Consider the following 18,907-nt stretch of genomic DNA (forward strand, 5'->3'; position numbering starts at 1 on the left):
TAGCTAGGAAGTGAATGGGGAGGAATTCAGCATGGTATTCAAAACGCTCTGCAGTTAAGTAAAAGACTTAACCGTTTTTTATTTTGTTTAATGAGATTTGCAATTTTCAATCCAAATCAAATTCGAGATAAAATTTTAAAAGTCACCTGTACTTAAGGATTTCCATCTGAAATATCCACTTCTCCAACTATAGCAGCAGCTGGTTGCTGCTCTTGTCCTATAAATTACATTGATTGAGTGATGTGTCAGAAGGAACAGAGCTACGGTTCCAAGTATGAGATACACAGAGATTAGCCGACCATTTAAGAATGTTAAACAGTCGATCAATATCCTTGATTCTGGTGAGGTTCATAAATTTGTATTTTTGAAAAATAATAAGCCACTTGTGCATCACTTTGTCATAGAGAAATCTCTATCACTCGCTTCCAAAGGGAGTCTCTACACCACTTGTAATTGTCTTCTTTGCTTAGGGCAAACATAGACATGAATTATTATTATTTTTTGTTCCTTAGACAAGATGGCAATTCTCTTTTTGTGGCTTATTTCCAGAATAAGTAAACACTTTCAATAGATGATTTCGAGGTGTTCTCAGCTGATTCTCCCCTACATCTAGTATTTTTTTCCTCCCTGATTATAGCCAATAGTCAATAGTCTTGAAGATGAGAAAACTGACTTTCTTGGTATATTTTTGTGAAAAAAAATTATCTATCTATATGTAATCTTGGTTATCCACTCTTCAAACTTCGAGTATTATCCTTTTGCTTTTAATAAAGCTTAACACACATACACACAACACCACTGCATCAAAACATTTTCAGTTAATTCAAAACTAAATACATAATATTAAAATATATAGCATATAAAAATACTAAAATATACTAAGTATATAATATTAAAAATATAAAATATTGGTGTTGAAATTGATACAAATTGAAACATTTGTTGATCCCAGTGCTTGAGAAAATGTGACATTTGGTCAAGTAAGGGTCATTTAATTATTTATGACTATTGCAAAATGGCAAAATGATCTTATATCAGAAAGTACCAAATGCCCTCACTATCCCCCCAGTAGAGTAGAGTTATAAATAATTCCTTCCACTCACTTCCTTCTTTTTTCTGTATTTTAGATTTCTGCCCCCAACCTCCCACCCTAAGCTGAATAAAAGGAAAGAATTTTATGAGTAACTATATTCACAAATCCTTAAAATGTTTTATAAAATTCTATATCAAACTCTGATATCCCCCTTTTCTTACTATTTAAAAATATATATTGGATCATATTAAAGCAAACAGAAACAAACACAGTGAAAACTCAGTATTGTTAAATGTTCCAGATCTCTGCCTCACGGAGCTTTTGCAAACTACACAGCTGACAAGCACAGGCAAACTAAAGGCTATGCCTTCATCTAAACACATGATACAGCTTGTACTGATCACAATCAGCAGGATTTTGCTTGTTCTGTTTTCCTCAGCATCTCCAGTATCGTGTTTCATCAAGAAGAAAGGGACATTGAAGTGATGTTTGTTTATTAGCTTTTTGAAATTACTTTTCTTATTTTCTGTTTCCAAGTTGTTTGTCTTGATGGAATTAAACTTAACTGTGTTTCTGGAATTAAACTTAACTGTGTTTCTAAGGCTGTTCAATAGTGTTACAAGCTGAACTGACATACTGAAGACTTTTAACCTAATTCCTGAACCTTTTTTTCCATTCAAATGAATCAGACCATCTGCGTAACAGAACTTTAAAATAGTAATAATAATAATAGTGATCACTTATTAAGAACATATTATGTGTTAGGCACTGTGCGAATTTAAGTGTTTCACATGTATTATCTCATTAAATTACTTCACAAAAATCCTATGAGGTAGGCACTATTATTAGCCCCAATTTTACAGATGAGGAAAATACAACATATGGAAGTTTAGCAACTTGCCTGAGGTCACAGCTAGCAACGGGCAGAGGTATATTTGAAATATCAGGCAGTCCTTCTCCAGAGACAATACAGTGCTAATTTCATACCAGTGCTGAAAATAATTCAAGTTATTTGAGGATTTTTGTGAGGAAAGTGCCAGAAAAGCTATCATACAGTAATATTGAAATGTTGTTTTATACTAATCTCAGTTACACTCGACTGTGAGATCTTCAAGAGTAAAGAGCATTTCTTATTCATGTTTGAATCACAGATCTAAGAAGATATTCGACATATAAATGCTTGCTGAATTAATGCCACTGAGGCAACCGAATAAGCAAATGCAATGTTGAAAATGCCATTTTCACAGGAAATCAGTCAAAAGACCACCTGAATAGATATGTTCATGAAGACACTTTGATAGTAGGGCAATGAACAATCTATATTAAAACACTTTTCACAATATAATTCTTGTATTATAAAGGAAGTTTACCTACGGTCTACCTGGAGTTGATTTCTCATGGCAGATTTTCATGAAATTGAAAGTGAAAAAACTATGAAGGCTTGTCGTCTTGAGGACAGAGACAGATGAAATTTGGTGGTGTAACAATACACTGATCCAAAGCAACAAGCAAGCCTGTACATCCTTGCATTCAATCAAGAAACATTTGTTGAGTGTGTATTATACAAAAGATACTGTTCTGGGTACAAAAGGTACCACATCAGTAAGAAAGACAAGGTTCCTACCCCATGGTACTGACCTCTAGAAGGAGAAGACAAACAATATACAAAGATCTATGATATAATGCCACACATTGGTAAGCATTAATAATAGGAAATTAAAACATCACAATATGATCAAGGGTGACTGTGGGTATACAGCTTTACAGAGAGAAGATGGGTGACATTTGTACTGAGACCGAAAGGTACCACATGCAAATACACTGAAGCAGGAAATGTTTAGCCTGTTCAAGGACAAAGCAGGCCAGGGTGACTCTATCAAAGGGAATGAGTGAGGGGGGTGGACGACATGAGGCCAGACAGGCAGGACGGTGCCAGGACTTGTAGAAACTTGTAAACCACAGGAAGGATTTAAGATTTAATTCTAATGACAGTGAGGATTCATTGGTAGATTTTAATCAGGAAAGTGATATCATTTTAGGACTTAAGAGAATTTTCAAGTTTATTGAGAGATATAATTTTAATGTAAAATGTAACATCTTCCTGAAAAAAATCCAAGCTGGCTGCACATTCAGTCAAAAAGTTTTCCAGAGATCCAGAAAGAGATATATAGTACTGTCTAGATATGGAACATTCAGAAAGATCATCAAATATACTTTATTGGTATGCATAGGGTATTGTAGGAATGTGATTAAAGGTGACAAACTCGTTCAAATAAAATAAGACCTGCCATGAACCTTCATCCAAGCCTGGATCCAGGCATTTTTTAAAAAAATGTAGTTCATATAAGTTTGCTTACCTTTACGACATGATCATTTTTCTTTTTCGTATTTTTTGCAATTTCCCCAACTCTCCAGAAAGACCAGATTTGCTTATTTCCTAGTTGACCTAAAGCAAAATTATAGACCACAATTAATGTTACAGTTAGAAAAAAGAAGCAAATATGTTTTACTTAGAAATCAAGTTATAAGGACAAGCTCAAAATGCAAGTAAGAAGAATGTGACAAACGAGAAAAATTGGTTTTAGTTTAAACATTACCTACACAGAGAGACCTTTCTAAAATTACTCGCCCCTCCTTCTGGCGCAGCCATTCTTGATCACATTGCCCTACTTTGCCATCTTCATTTCACTTATCACAAAGTGTTACTAGTTTACTGTCTGCCAATCACTCTGTAATACAGAACACATTAAAGCTGGGATCTTATCTATTTACCAATCTAGTCCCAGTTTCTAGCATAGTATCTGGTTCTTAGTGGGGGCGCATTAATATTCAATACATGTTGACCACTCTACAAATATTAAGCACTCATTATTGTACAGCACAAAGTCATACAAATGCTCAAAGAAGGGTAAAACATAGTTCCCATGCTCCAAGCACTTATCCTCTAAATTGACATCGTCAATGAGGCATGGATGTAAAATACTTGAGAACATACTCAGTATCTAAAACAAGAAGTGAGCTTACAACCAGAAAAGGGAAAAGGGAATGAAAAATTATAGCTATAATCCTAAGAGGCCCCTACCCAACTGCAGGGCATAGTATTTTTATTTGACAGTCTCATCTAGAAGTGGAGAGATCTCCAAACCCTCTAAGGTGAGCTTCAAGTGCTGGTCCTTTAAAGCAGGCATGTATGCATATATTTACATGTAAATACATGTAATCTAATAATAGGGACAAGATCAAAATGCAAGTAAGAAGAATGTCAAATTAGAAAACTATACACACACACACACACACACACTCATACTTGTATATATAAAATTAAATAGATAGCACATTATGACAAAATATACTTATGCATAATCCCTATTGCAGGTTTCTCCGTCAAGGATTTGGAGAACGAGGTTGATTTATAGATAATTCAGATGAAAGCAGATCAGGGGTCTAAATTATTAGAATAGCTCACTTGTAGTTTTTGAGGGGCTTAGTAGCATTGATTTAGGCTTTACATATTCTAGTGTTTGCCTGAATTTAGGAAAGATATAGATTATTGAAATAGGCACACTTATGCCCATCTCCTGAGTACTGTGGATAGAACATACTCTAAACCAAAAAAATCTATTGAAAAAACATTTCTGTCAATTTTACCTATTTTAGCAAAGCACCTTCAGCATTAAGATTTTCTTGATATTCTAATAGTAACCAAACACTTGACATTTTTTTTTAAAGGCAGATTTCATTTTCAGTATCTAGGTTCATACTATTTGGTCTCTTTTGTCCCCCATTTGTACTCCACAACCTATTCCACAATCTACCAGAGAATCAATTAAAATGGTTCATCAGTATTTCAGACAGCATCCTCTATCTCAGCAAAGATTGACCATTATCATTACAAAATACACATCTGTGTCAGACCGTAGAGGATTATGCCTCAGTGCACTTAGAGCCATAAAGAGAAAAGCACTGAATACCTTAATATTCAGCCTCCTTACTAGAATGCTGAAGTACTCTGTGCCTCAAAGGCAATCATGTAATAAGTTGTCAAATTAGTCAAAAGCAGAAGTAGTGTAAAATACTTCTTTTTACATAAGGCACATATTCTTCCCTGCGGTTTTAGATTCCATTTCTCTTAGCTCCGAAAGCACAGACTGGGCCTGGTGATCATGCAGCCTGGACAGGCCTTGCTAAAGCTGTGTGCCAAAACGTGTAAGAGCTTTGCAGCACTGGGAGCTGACAGACCATTAGGCAGATTGGGCCTCTGTGCAGCTGTCTGGATGCTGCCGGAATTGCTGCACTCTCTGTCACAGGATTATGCTGCCGGAGGGACCGCAGACCTGCTTCTTTAAACACCTCTATTTCCTTTGATGTGAATTTGATCGGTGGGAATTCAGACTTTTGAGAATTGTCTCATCTGGAAAAAAGAACACTTTCAAATGCCTGTATGGTAATATTTTTATGGTAACATGAGCAACTCAAGTTGTCCTCATAGTCACATATGATTATGTACTAGGCTACTTTTTAAAGGACCATTTGAATCCTTATGTTCAAGTCCTTTGTGCAGTCAATTTTCTTTATTAGCCAAGCATTCTGCATGCATATTATGCATTTCAACCTTACGAATTCTGTTTGTGCCTGTTTTCACTTGAGCAGCTTCTTGAACACTGAGTATCAGAAAGAATATTCAAAAATCAATCGACAGGTCTAATTTTGTAGCATGTAGCACTTAACGTCCTACCTGTTTTGATTACCATTAGTGGTCATTAATTGCCTATTTTTTCAAATTTTAATTATAAGCTCTCTATTTGTTTAATACCTGTATTTTCAATTGACAAATTGAGTCACTATCATCCTCATCTTTATAATTAACCTGTCAAATGCATAACAAATATCTTACATCATCTCTGTGGGAGTTTTAGTCATTTGGATGATAATTTCCATTTCACAAAAACACTGCTGGTGAGCTTCAAGAAATAATCTACTACAGTGTTCTTAATAAAGATGGAACTTTCTGTTTCTATCTCTAAGACAAGTGACATGATATACAAGGACATATATATGTCCAACCATTCATATGCACATACATAGCCTGCATTCCATGGATCACAATAAAAGTTAAAAGTCAATACATTTTTAAATAATCAGAGGTGTTATAAATATTCATTGCGCAGGATTTCCTCAACAGGCTGTCAGCCTGCTGTAGATTCCTCTGCAGACACAGTGTAGCCTTACTTAAAGATGGGTCTCTTGAGAGCAATAGAGACACACTGGAAAGGAGGAGGAGATGACATTAATACAAAATGCAAAGACGTTTCTGCATTTTGCATCAGTGAATTTCATGATTATCTTTTTTCATCTTGTAAATATTTGGAATGAGTCATTTCTTTCCATCTTTCCCTCACTATAACTTACCTAGATTTTAGAGGTCAATATGAAGAATACAAACCTTCTGATGCCTACCTTTAATAAAATCTCATTCCAATAAAATTTAAAATACTTCTACTGCATTTCAAATTCAAGTCACCAATCTATACGGCAAATTTAAAACTGTAAAACTAGATGCAAATGGAATGAGAGACTATAAAGGACTTAAATAAGATCCTAATGGGCTCTGCATTTGCACCTTTAACTAACCGACCTTATGGCTGTATGTGTTCAGTGCAGTGCTACCCAGGACAGTGAAATACCACATTTCTTGAATCTATATATTTTTTGTTCCTGTGTTTAAAATTGAACTCAAATATTTGATTTTTTTTGTTTGACTTTAGGGTATTGCAGTGATAAAGAGTTGCTTTTCCTCTCCCTGACTCTCGATTAGATTAACTCTAAAATATAAACAGCAGTCTCCATGCAATCTCTTCAATTCCAATTTCAATACTGTTTTTATTTTTCCTTTATCATGGCATGAAGTTAGAGCTAGATGAAAAAGTCATTTCAAGAACCAAAATGCCAGCATTGCTTGAATGTTCCTTTCTTCGGCCTCACTAGCATTCTGCATCCAAGGGTGCTTTGTTTCCTAGGACATTCTGGTTAAAAGCAGTCTATGGATTAAAACTTCTCAGTTTCGAAGCCCTGGTGGACTTAAAATATCTGGTGTAAGAACATGCTGCCAAAAGTACCTCCCCCCAAAATCTTCTTTGCAAATGTTCCCCTATAAAACAATAGAGAAAAACCACCCCATACATCTCTGTTTTGTCCTCTGGAACAATAGAGGAAATAATGTTCTACTGCATACATTGCCCTCATTTCAATCACTCCACTTTTCAGTCTGAGAGCCTTCCAATTTAAGCATTTTCTAATTATGATGTATTGTAACAGTGACCCTATATCTTTTATTTTTGAAATTGAAACCTCTGATGTGATTCAATTTGACAGGCTTGGGACTTCTTGAAAATGTTTTTCCTTGCTTCCTTCCCCTCCAGCCAAACCTTAATAACTCTGTTTGCCATACATTTACTATGCATACCAGTTTCAATGGTTCTGTTTACTTTGGACCAGTGTGCACTCCTGGCCAGGTAATTCTGGATGGGTTTTTTGCATCTGTATGGAATTCACTCCTGACCCTGGGGCAGATCAGCCTCTAGGAAGCTCCTTTTCCTGAAACTGCCTGGCCAACTTCTTCCTTTGTCCTGCCCCTCCTTGTGTGTCTATAAAAGCTTTTGGCAATATTAAGGGAAAGAAGGCAGTCTTAGAGACAGGGAGTCCACTGTCTTCCCTTACTGCTGGCATTTTGGAATAAAACTTCTTTTCTTTCCACCAACCTCGCCTCTTGTGTTTTGGCTTTCGTCCGGCAAACAGCTGGACCTTTTGCACGGTAACAGTATGAGGTATACAATTTGTTTACAAAATTAAGGCCAGGGTATAGGTCATAAAATTATGGATGTGGTAGAATATCTGTTTGTCAAAAACTGTCATTAGTCACTAATCTTAGAAATATGAGCCGAGTCCTTGAGGGAGGGAGGGAAGTAGCCCCTTCCTATGTAAGGTCAGGGCAGGGTTGTGAATAGGGTTTCCAGGTGGGAATTCCTGTCCATTCTCAGGAATTTTTTTTGCTTTCCCGTTCCCGAATCCCGAGATATAAACTGTTTTCTGTTCTCCATGATGAATCATTTCCACAAAGTGATGGCCGATACTACCAACCACCTGGGTTCAAGGAGTCGATTTTCCCAATTTCCCAACCAACTTTTCTTGTGATTCGGGAACTGAAAAGTGAAAAATACTCCTGAGAACAGGTGGGAATTCCCAGCTGGAAACCCTAGTTGTGAACAAGTCCCTTCTCCCATACAATACTTGGCAAATTGATTTAATGATGTTTTTTGTCATAAGAACAGTACATATACATTTTCAGACGAAAGTCTTTGTATTAAACATGGAGACATATTCATATTGTCATGTGCATACTTGTTAAACACTGGATACCTGGACATATTACAGCACAAACTGTTTCTTTTCAACCACTAGTTTTTTATTGTTGTTCTTGTTATCAGTCTCCAAGATAGTAGGACAGAGGAATTTTAATTCAGCTAGCCTTATCATGTGGATTGGCTCTGAACATTATTTAAAAAACATTGCAGTAAATTAATTTTCACTATAACATGTCCGATACAGCCATACCTTGGTACTGAGGTATGATAAAAACACACTCTTAGACACACGTATGCTTTCTCCTTCCATCTGTGTCTCTCCCTCTGTCTCAATTTTAGTGCCTACTCCTGAATATTTGCTTGCTTATGAAATATCAGTTTAGGATATAAGTAACAGAAACTGGGGAAATAAAGAAAGTTTGGGTGATCATATCCTCTTAAGACTAGAAAAGATCCACGGAGATCATCTGATTTGTTCACATCTAATAAGATGAAACAAATGGTGCTTTCAAAAGACCTTCACTTTCACTCAACAATGAATTTTCTGTTATAACAGCAAGATTGTCAGCCTCTCTTTATTTTTTGTCAAAGATGGAACAGAATTTGATATGTTCTTGAATCAGTTTTTGCCAGTGAAATTTTTTCAGTGTTTCAGTACTTTTACTGAATAGTAATGAGAGGGCCTTCATACAGGAAGCTCAAGCCAGTGCTGCACTATCTATCTTAAGTTCTATGCACGGTCTTTCCAGTTTAGTGAAAGAATATTCACTGTGGTGTAGCCAATTGCAATTCTACTGATACACCATATGACCCCTTGGAAAGTTATCCTTACTTCTCTGAGCCTCACTTAGAATATCCATCTGTAAAAATGGCCTGCCTCATAAGGCTTCTGCATGAAGATTAAGTTAAATAATATGTGCAAAGCACCCAATAGAGTGCGTCTGGTGTAGAGCGGGAGCTCAACAGAAGTGTCACCTTTTCTAACATTGCCTTCCCAAACCCTCACTACTTCCTCTAGTGGGAAAGACTTACAAGGAGATATTTGCACTGACATCTTCAGGCCTCCTAGTAATTTAGATCATATATTCATGAAAAGATTGGCTATAGTGTTCTGTCTAAAAAGCAGGGCTTTAGCCAAGGTTTCTCACCCTTGGCATTATTGACATTTTGGGCCGGATAATTCTTTGTTATGGAGGATGTCTGGCAGCATCTCTAGTCTCTACCCACTAGATGCCAGTAGTAGCACCCACTCATGTTCCAGTTGTGACAACCAAAATTGTCTCCAGGCATTACCGAATGCTCCCTGCAGGGCAAAACCCCCTATGATTTAACCACTGGCTTAAACTAATACAGGGGGAGAGACTGCCACGTCATAAGTGCCATTGATTAATTAGCCAACTGGATGTGTGGGCCCAGACCCTGATTTCTCCAAATTCAGGACTCAATCAAATACCTATGTATGCATATGATTTAATGACTGCAAAATTATCTTGAAAGAGTGTAGTTAATGAAATTAAGTGGGGGTTTTTAAAACTAGAAAATTAACTCCTAATCCTAAAAAGAAATGGTAATTCCAAACCACACAACTCTGTTCTGTTCTCTTTCAGCCATACTCTTCATCTAGATAGCTATTTTACAAATACCGTCACATAAATGATTTGGTGGAAATCTATACACATACAAATCCCACTTGAAAACAATTTCAAGGTGCATGACTTACAGAAGTTGCATTTTGATTCACCCAGATAAGAGAGTTAAAGGATCAGTTCAAGAGTGGGGCCACTAGAGTGGAAGAAAGGTACTTTATTTCCATTATAATAATTATGTATCTTTAATAAATGTCAAGTTTTCATAAGGGGTATATAAAATATAACAATTCAGAGGGGTGGGAAGAAGCTTAATGCTAACCAAATAAAATAAAATGAAAGGATTAATCATAATCACATTAAGTCTTCTCATAATCGTACAGTGAGTTACAGTGTAAATGACAGTACTGCCTTCATCGTTTTATTAAAAAATTAAAGAAATGGCAGAACGGGCAAGAAAGAGGAAAATAGCAAACGGGGCCTTTGAAGATTTTGAATTCTATGCCCAGACAATTCATACAATTGAATAAAGAGTAGGATAGCTGTCAGAGAAATCCAATCCAGAAAGCCAGAGTGCCTCACAGTAGCATATCATTCAATTGCCCTTTACATAGGGACTGGAACAGTCAATGCAATAAAATGAAACATACACTTTCCCTTGTGAAACATGCAGCAGCTGCCACTAAGCTTCAGATACGACAGTTCCCTAAGCAGCTTTTGGAGATACTTAGAATCTTATATTAGCTGGTTGCTCCTAATGATAGCTGAGCAATTCTCTACATAAAAACGCACAAGTCCCATTGAAGTAGGAAGAAGGAAAGGCTTTCTCCCTTTGCCTGGGTCAGAGTATTACTATGTGAATAACACAGAAGCACTGTCAGAAGTGTTTGTGAATATCTCATCAACAGCCTTTACTTAACATAATCTTCCTCCATCTCTTTGCACTGTAGAATACTGTTCTACAAGTCCATCTTTCTTAAAACTTGGCTTTGTGTGACAAGTTATACTCCTCTTCTTTCCTCTCTCTTTACCCTACTTTCTCTATCTCCATCACTGGTTTCTTTTCCCTTTCCCATACAGAAATGTGACTACTACTTAAGTTTGTATCCTTTGGCTTTTCTACTTTTTGTTGATCATACTTTTCTTGTTAAAGGCCATTTACTCCATGCCTTAAACTTTCTATCACTTCTATTTGAATGACTCCCAGATCCCTGTCTCCAGACCTAACAACTGTCCTGATCTTTATTTCATTTTGCCTGCTATGTAAGTTGAACAATAATGTATTTTTTATAGAAAGTCATGTTGAACATAGCTTCCCCTACAAATCTATGTTGATCCTTTGGTATTCCTTATTTTCTTCTACAACCATAAACTTTCTAAAACACACGTTTAATCATATTACTTACTCCTTGCTTAAAATCGTTCTGTAACTCCCCATCCGTGTCAAGGAAAAAGCCAAATGCCTTCGTCTGACTCTTACAGCCATTCCAAGTCTAACAGTGAGGTATAGTGTAGAGAGAATATAGAATGAAAAAACAATGGTTTAAGAATCAAACAGGCTGGGTTTCGAGGCTATGCTCAGCCACACAATAGCGAGGTAGTGTTGGCCAAGTCAATTAATGTTTTGGGATCTCAATTTGTTTACATAAAACGAGGGGTTTCGCATTAGAAGATTTCTAAGGGATCCTTCGAAATTTTAAATGTGTATCACTGTGGTTCTATTTTCCAAGCTTATGTATTAGGAACCTTATAGCGTGTACTCTATACTTCAACCATTCTAAACAATTACTATTCCTTGAATGTAAGCATTCCCACCACCATATCATTGTCATGACTATACAATTAACCAGGAATTCCTCTCTTTCCCAGGCTACTGAATACTCCATCCACTCTCAAGGCCCTGCTCAAATGCTGCCTTCTCCAATAAAAATGTTTCGTCTCCCCAGCCAGAAGAGATCTTTGTTCTTTACAAGTCCGGTAGTATTTCATTTATCCCTTTTGGTCATTCACCATACATTTCTTTGTATTTTCATTTGTTCTTCTCACTAGATAATTAGTACCTGAAGAATAAAACATTGTGTCTTAAAAACGTGGGATTTTGATATAAAAGAGAACTCATCTTGTACTATTTCTCATCTAATGCAGGAAATGTTCTGTAGTATCACTCACAGATAGAAATCCAGACAATTCTTAAATCGTTTCTGTGAGAGAGTTCCCTGCCTTATGAGACAGCCTACAGAATGGATAGAAACGTTTAATGATGGAAAAGTTCTTCCAGCTAGTGTGACAAAACATATCCTCCATGACTTCTACATAGTCTTACTTTTCTAACTGGTAGCTTGTGTTTCCTAAATTTTTCTTTTTTTTGGTTATTGTTCCTGTCATGAGGAATTCTGTTGCTTCATCAAAAGGAAGAATCACAGATGTGTGGCATAAGCCCTGTGCTGCTGAACTTCTGCTCCATTTTCTCCTTTGAGTCACACCAAACTCACTACAGCATCCTGATACCAATTTCAGCTCCCTACCTTGTTAGGATGATTTTCCCCATGCATTTCATGATGATGTTTATTTCATTCACTACAAGGCTACTTCATCCTATCAAATATACGTGAGATCAGGAACTCATTTTTAAGCTCATCAATCCACCCATTCATTCAAAAAAGATGGAGTACCTATCACGTGCCAAACACTGTGTTGGGCTCTGGGGACAACGTGGTAAACAAAACCAGACATGGACTTTGTCAGAATGAAGATCATAATACAGTGATCAAGACAGACTGTTAAAATGTTAATATTTAAGCAAAAAAAACAGCAAGAATGTTAAGGGTATAGAGGAGGGGAGCATTGAGTAGCATTTAATAGAAGGAGTTTTCCTAGTTAGGGAGGTCAGGGAAGGCTTCTCTGTAGAAGTGATATTGGAGCTGAAATATGATGAATGAGTATCAGTGAACTAAGCAAAGCACAGGGGGAGGAGGGAATTCTAAGCAGAAAGAAAAGACTACACGAGGACCTGGAGCCCGGAAGCACTGGCACATTTTGAGAAACTGAAAAAAACAATTAGAATGTCTGGAAAATAAGAAGTATGTGGGAGTTGAGGTTGGAGAGGAAAGCAAGCGCCAAAGACTACAGACTATGTTGAAGATTTTAGTTATATTTTAATAACAAAAGAAACTGTTAAATTTGGGAATAAGGGGCAGGGTGGTAAATGATCATATAGGCGGCATTATTTTTATTGAAGTATAATTTACAAACAATGAAATGCTCAAATCTTAAGCGTTCTGATGAATGAAGTCACAGAACATTTCCATCATGCCAGAAAATTCCTTTGTGTCCCTTCGCAGTAAATCCTTAACTTCCAGAAGCAACTACTGATCTGATTTCTATTAGCTAAAGCTACTTTTGCTTACTCTGGCACTTCATATAAGTGGAATCATGTAATATGCAATTTTCAAGTTAGCTTCTTTCACTCAGCATAACGTACTTGTGTTATGTCTCACATATATTATTGTGCGTATCATTTTATCCATTCTACTGATGATTGAATATTAAGAATGAATGAAAAAGAAAGTGAGACTCAACTAAAGTGTATCCTTTTAGAAGGTTATTAATTTATGCAGTACAAGGGAAAATTTATGATAGCTAGAATGGTTTAATTGGAGATAGAAGCAAATGGGTGGTTTCAAGGGATATTTAAGTAAGAGATAAAATAAATGGGATTTGGTAATAGATTGGATGTACAGGTAAAGGTGATGGAGGAATCAAGGGTAACTCCATCTTTATGGCTTATGCAACTATAGGCATGGTGGTGTCATAGAGAAAACTAGGGAAACATGCGAAGAGGACCATATTTGGGACACGTTGGAGAGTCCTGTGTATTCTATTTTGGGCATGTTGAGTTTATGGTAGTATCTTTGAGCCATTCAAGTAGCAATGTTGAGTAAATAACTCAATACGTGCATGTGCAGCTCAGAGAAGAGGCCAAGATCACTACCTGGATGAAGTCTTTCACCTCCTTTTCTAGCAGGGAGACCAGTTTTTATTTATACTATGCAGAAGTTGTGGCTGCCTCAAGCCAGAACTCAAACACTACAGCTTTTCCCACAGTGACCAGACTTTACATGGCTGAAATTAAACTACCAAACTTCTACAAAATCTGCAAATAGACTTTAGCCCCTGAATTCCTGGTTTCTAGAGGCTCCTGTGGACGTGGATTTAAGTGAGACGAATTGATCCCTTCTCCTTCCTACTAGCTTTTCCCAACCAGCTAGATAGTAATTTACTACTTTCTCACAAATAGGGAGGAGGTTAACATCTTTGATCAAAAATAAAATACATAGGCATCCAAATCGCTTTACTTCTGTTGGTATCTGTTCCCTATAACTGTACACTTCTAAGAGACTACCTTTCACATACTAAGTATATAATAAATGTTGTATGATCACATCCAGTATAGCCTATCTTCAAGAAGAAACTCATAGATAAAAGGACCTATGACTTATTGAGCTGTACTCTATAATATCTTATACAGCACCATATACGTGAAAGTACTGAATAAATACATCAAATCACGACTTTAGGCACAGGTGGATAAGAGACATGGAAGAATAAGAGAGACAGTTATTTGAATGTGTAAATCTCATTCATGCCATGGATAAAAGTTTTACAAGAACCAGGAATGAGGAGGAGGAGGAGGAGGAGGAGGAGGAGGAGGAGGAGGAGGAGGAGGAGGAGGAGGAGGAGGAGGAAAGGAGGAAGAAGAAGTTGTTGTTCTAAGAGCACCAAAAGAATTCTTAATATAAAAATAACAAGATGTTACATGATTTATGAATGTAAAATGCCTGTGGAAAGAGCAAGGCAAAAGGCATTTCAATACAAATAGAAAGTTTTTCAATATTTAAATAGACTGCCTTCCCAAAGTTTCTCTTCCTCCAAAAACTCATTAAGATGAATTGGCTCATTTGTTTCAAAGGAAATTTAAAGTGAATTAAGTTTGAAAAGTGGACTGAAATGGAACCCATACTAATGCTGGAATGTGAGAATATAGAATATAAATATAAATGGGAATTGAGTTCCTTGTACTTTACACTTTAGTCAATCATACTGATTCACATATGCTGCCTAAAACCAGTGATTCAGAGGCATCTAGTCCAATAGTTCTCAAGGTGTGTTTCAAAGATCACACTGACTACCTGATCCTGAGAGACATTCCATTAAAAAAGGGATCCATGATCACATAACTTTGGGGTTGTGTATATAATAACCTACTCTTGCTTCACAGTGTACAACAGCATATTAAAGCCTCCAAAATCCTGAGAAGTCTCCTAGTAATGAAACCTAAACTCCTTACGATGGCTTAACATCTCTACATAATCTAGACCTTCACTGCATCTTGGACCTCAGTTCTCCACTACTGTTCACTTCACTATCACACTCCAGCCTGCATGCTGGTCCTCAAATACATCAAGCTTATTCCCACATCAGGGCCTTTCAATTTGCTCTTTCTTGTTTTAAAACTCTATCCCCCTCCCCCACCATAGCATGGTTGGTTCCCTCAATTCATTCACGTTTCTGCTCATATAACACCTGCTCTGAGAGGCCTTCCTTTACCTCCTATCTAAAATGAACTCCACCCCTAGCAGTCTTCATCATCTATCCTACTTGAATATACCCTTCCCAGCGGTGTTATCTATCTGATATTCATGTTATATTTTTGCTGTTCATCTATGTCCTTCCCTAAAGTCTAAATGCCATGATGACAAGGCCCTGTTCTGCCTTCATGAATACCAATTAAACAGTACCAACAGCACAAATATTTGATGAATGAATGAATAAGCAAATGAATAAATGATCCTGTTTACATGTGCTTAACCAAGTATTCCCAAAATTGTTTGATTATGGTATCCTGCCTTCATGTAGTACATATTAATACCTTAAGGAACTAATGTTCTACAGAGCACCTTTCAGAAATTCTGATCCAGGCTAATATAGTCTGAAAAGGAAAACAGTACCAGAGGTTTAAAAAGAATGAAACCAAATAAGATTTGCAAATCTGGTTGGTGGAATATCTAAAACAACTGAAGAACTGCTAAACCCCTCATGTCAGTGTTGTAATTGAGGAGAAAAGAAAGACTATTAGATACTCCAACTAATATGCTTAATGTATATAAAAACATTATTTTAATTACTTTCAGAGTCTTTGAACTTATCAGACTGATCAAAGGATAGATTAAGTTAGATTTTCTATGCTTAAAAAGAAGCAATCACAAAAGGAGGCAGAGGTTACATTAGGCAAACATATTCTAATTGTATTAATGCAATGAAGTACGTAATGATTAAGTTACCTAATGCAAAAACTAAGCGAGATGGCTCAGTTAATTAGTTAACTTGGTTAAATAGGACGGTGAAAGGAGGGTGAAACAACATGACTCAGTTTTTCCTTATAATTTCAAACTTTTGTCTCTAACATATAAATATTATCCCTTTTTACTTTCCTATTGTGTTGAGATAATTTTTTAAATTCACACCTAGAAAAGTTTGATTAACTTTTAGAAGAGTTTGAGTAATAAAACTGTGGTCTCAAATAAGATTTGCAGGCTAGCTGGATCTGCTCTTGTTTCCATTCATGTCAGTGTATGTGAAGTAAACTTGCAAAATTAGAATACAGTTAATGAGGTCTTTACTCACCAGGAAGTAGAAGGGTACTTTTTATCTTATTACAAAGGCAAAAGTAATGAAGCGAAGGTTCCCTTCAAAGTCTAGGACATAATAAATTTCCTTCGAACTGCCTGGAGTGAGGATGAGTGGAGGTGAGGGTGGCAGGGCCAGAGGGCTATGGGTAGTGAGAATAAGGAGACAATCACTATTATAACACTTAGCAAACTCTTTCTCAGACTATTGGAAAATAAGAGACAAAAAATGAGCAATTGGCCTATTTTCCATCCCACAAATAAGAAAGCTGAGCAGTTCCAGCATCTCAGGAGAGAGGTGTTTGAAAGAGAGACAAGATAAAGCAGTGATAAAGGGTTTCAACTATCTGTTGGTGCAGAAGGAAGGAAAGACGGTGAAAGAAAGAAAGGAATGATGTTTTTCCACTTTAAGGCTCCAATTGGCACAACTACAGAAAGGATTTTAGATATTCTGTTTTAGATTTCAGATATTCTGTTTTTACAAGGGATGGTGAGGAAATGTTAGAAGGCCCTTTTTCCCAGAGCTTGCATTATGCAATAAAGACAATACATTTACGTTATAATCAGCAATCTCAGACTTTTGAGTACCCAAAACAAAAAGTAAAAAGAAAATTGATGATACTCACTAAATAAGAGGCTTCTTTTCAGAGAGGAAAGGATACTGATGATCTGTATGTATTAAGGTGTGAATTTTAAGTGATTGTTCTTATTTTTTTTAATTAGAAGGAATAGATTATCCCTGATCTAGTCACATTTTGTCTCGCAGCCAGTAATCTTGCAACCAGTAACATGCATTTGGAGACAGGTAGATAAAGTTAAGGACAGAGTCTATGTTATTTGCACAGAGAAAGGTAACTGATTTCTATGGAGACTGTATTCCTAAATTGGAAATTTCCAGGTTTCACTTCTAACATAATGATTCCTAAATGTTAATCCATGGATCATGGTACTGGTTAAGGTTTCTGATTTTACTGGTCTATGTGACTCTACAAAAACCACAATTTTGTATAGTCAGTTTAAACACTCACTGTCCCATTTTGAGAAGGATTACTCTTTATCTTTTCTATTTTTGTTTTGATGTTAACATGTCCTATTATACATGAAATGATGATAATAGTATATGATATAGCATGTGTTTTAAACAGTATACTTTCGGGGAAAAATCAAAAGCTGGAAACCTAATTTGCTCCTCAAAATTTTAGGGTTTTTTTTTTTTTTAACACCCAAATTTTAAACCTAATGAACATTCCAATTTCATATATGGTGTACCAATTTCTAAGAGATTTAAAAATCAATTGAGTATTATTATTGCTAATGTTATTGAATAATTCTGCTTATCATCCCTTAATCAATAAATCCCAGGAGAATAACAAATCATATCATTGACTAGAGGTACATTTTTATATAGGCAGGTATTCATTATTTATTAATGAGTCCTATTCTCTTCACATGCTAATAAATGCCTGTAAAATATCAAAAGACTTTACAGGATGTCCATTTCTACCAGTATGACCATCCAGGTACTATGACCATTAAAAAAACAAACAAAAACAAAACAGAAAACAAATTACCATGACTAAGAACCAAAAGAAACAGACAACAGATTATTAACTCATCAAGACTTCAGGAACTGGAACTATAAGACACATATTAAATAATTATGTTGAATGTCTCAAAAAATAAAGGTGAGGTTTGAAAATATAAGTAATGGAAAGTATATGTAAAAAATAAAAAATAGAATTTCATGGTATTTAATTTATAATTTAATAATTTTTAAAATTTTAATTATGGGGGAAATCATTAAATGCAGCTAACATAGACAACTAGAAGACAGACCTAAAGAAATCACTGGCATACCTCATGGAGAGACACTGAGATATACACTACTCAAAAAGGATTTAAGTGATATGGAATATGGAGTAAAGTTTTGCCACCCATATAATTGGAGTCCCAAAAGGAGATGAGGGAGAGAAAGGGGCAGAGGTTCTATTTGAAGATTTAATGGCTAAGATTTTCCAAAACATAAAAGAGACAATAATCCACAAGTTTAAGAAGCACAATACATCTCAAAGAGTTTACATAAAAAGAAACCCACTTTTATACACATCATAGTGAAAGTAAAGAATACTATAAAGACAAAACTTTAAAAGCAGCTGGAAAAGAAAAGACAAGATAAATCACATACAAAAAAAATAGTTATACTGAGGGATGACTATTCAAAAACAACAGTAGAAACCAGAA

The sequence above is a fragment of the Rhinolophus sinicus genome, chromosome X (assembly GCF_036562045.2).
Source record: "Rhinolophus sinicus isolate RSC01 chromosome X, ASM3656204v1, whole genome shotgun sequence".
Taxonomy (NCBI): domain Eukaryota; kingdom Metazoa; phylum Chordata; class Mammalia; order Chiroptera; family Rhinolophidae; genus Rhinolophus; species Rhinolophus sinicus.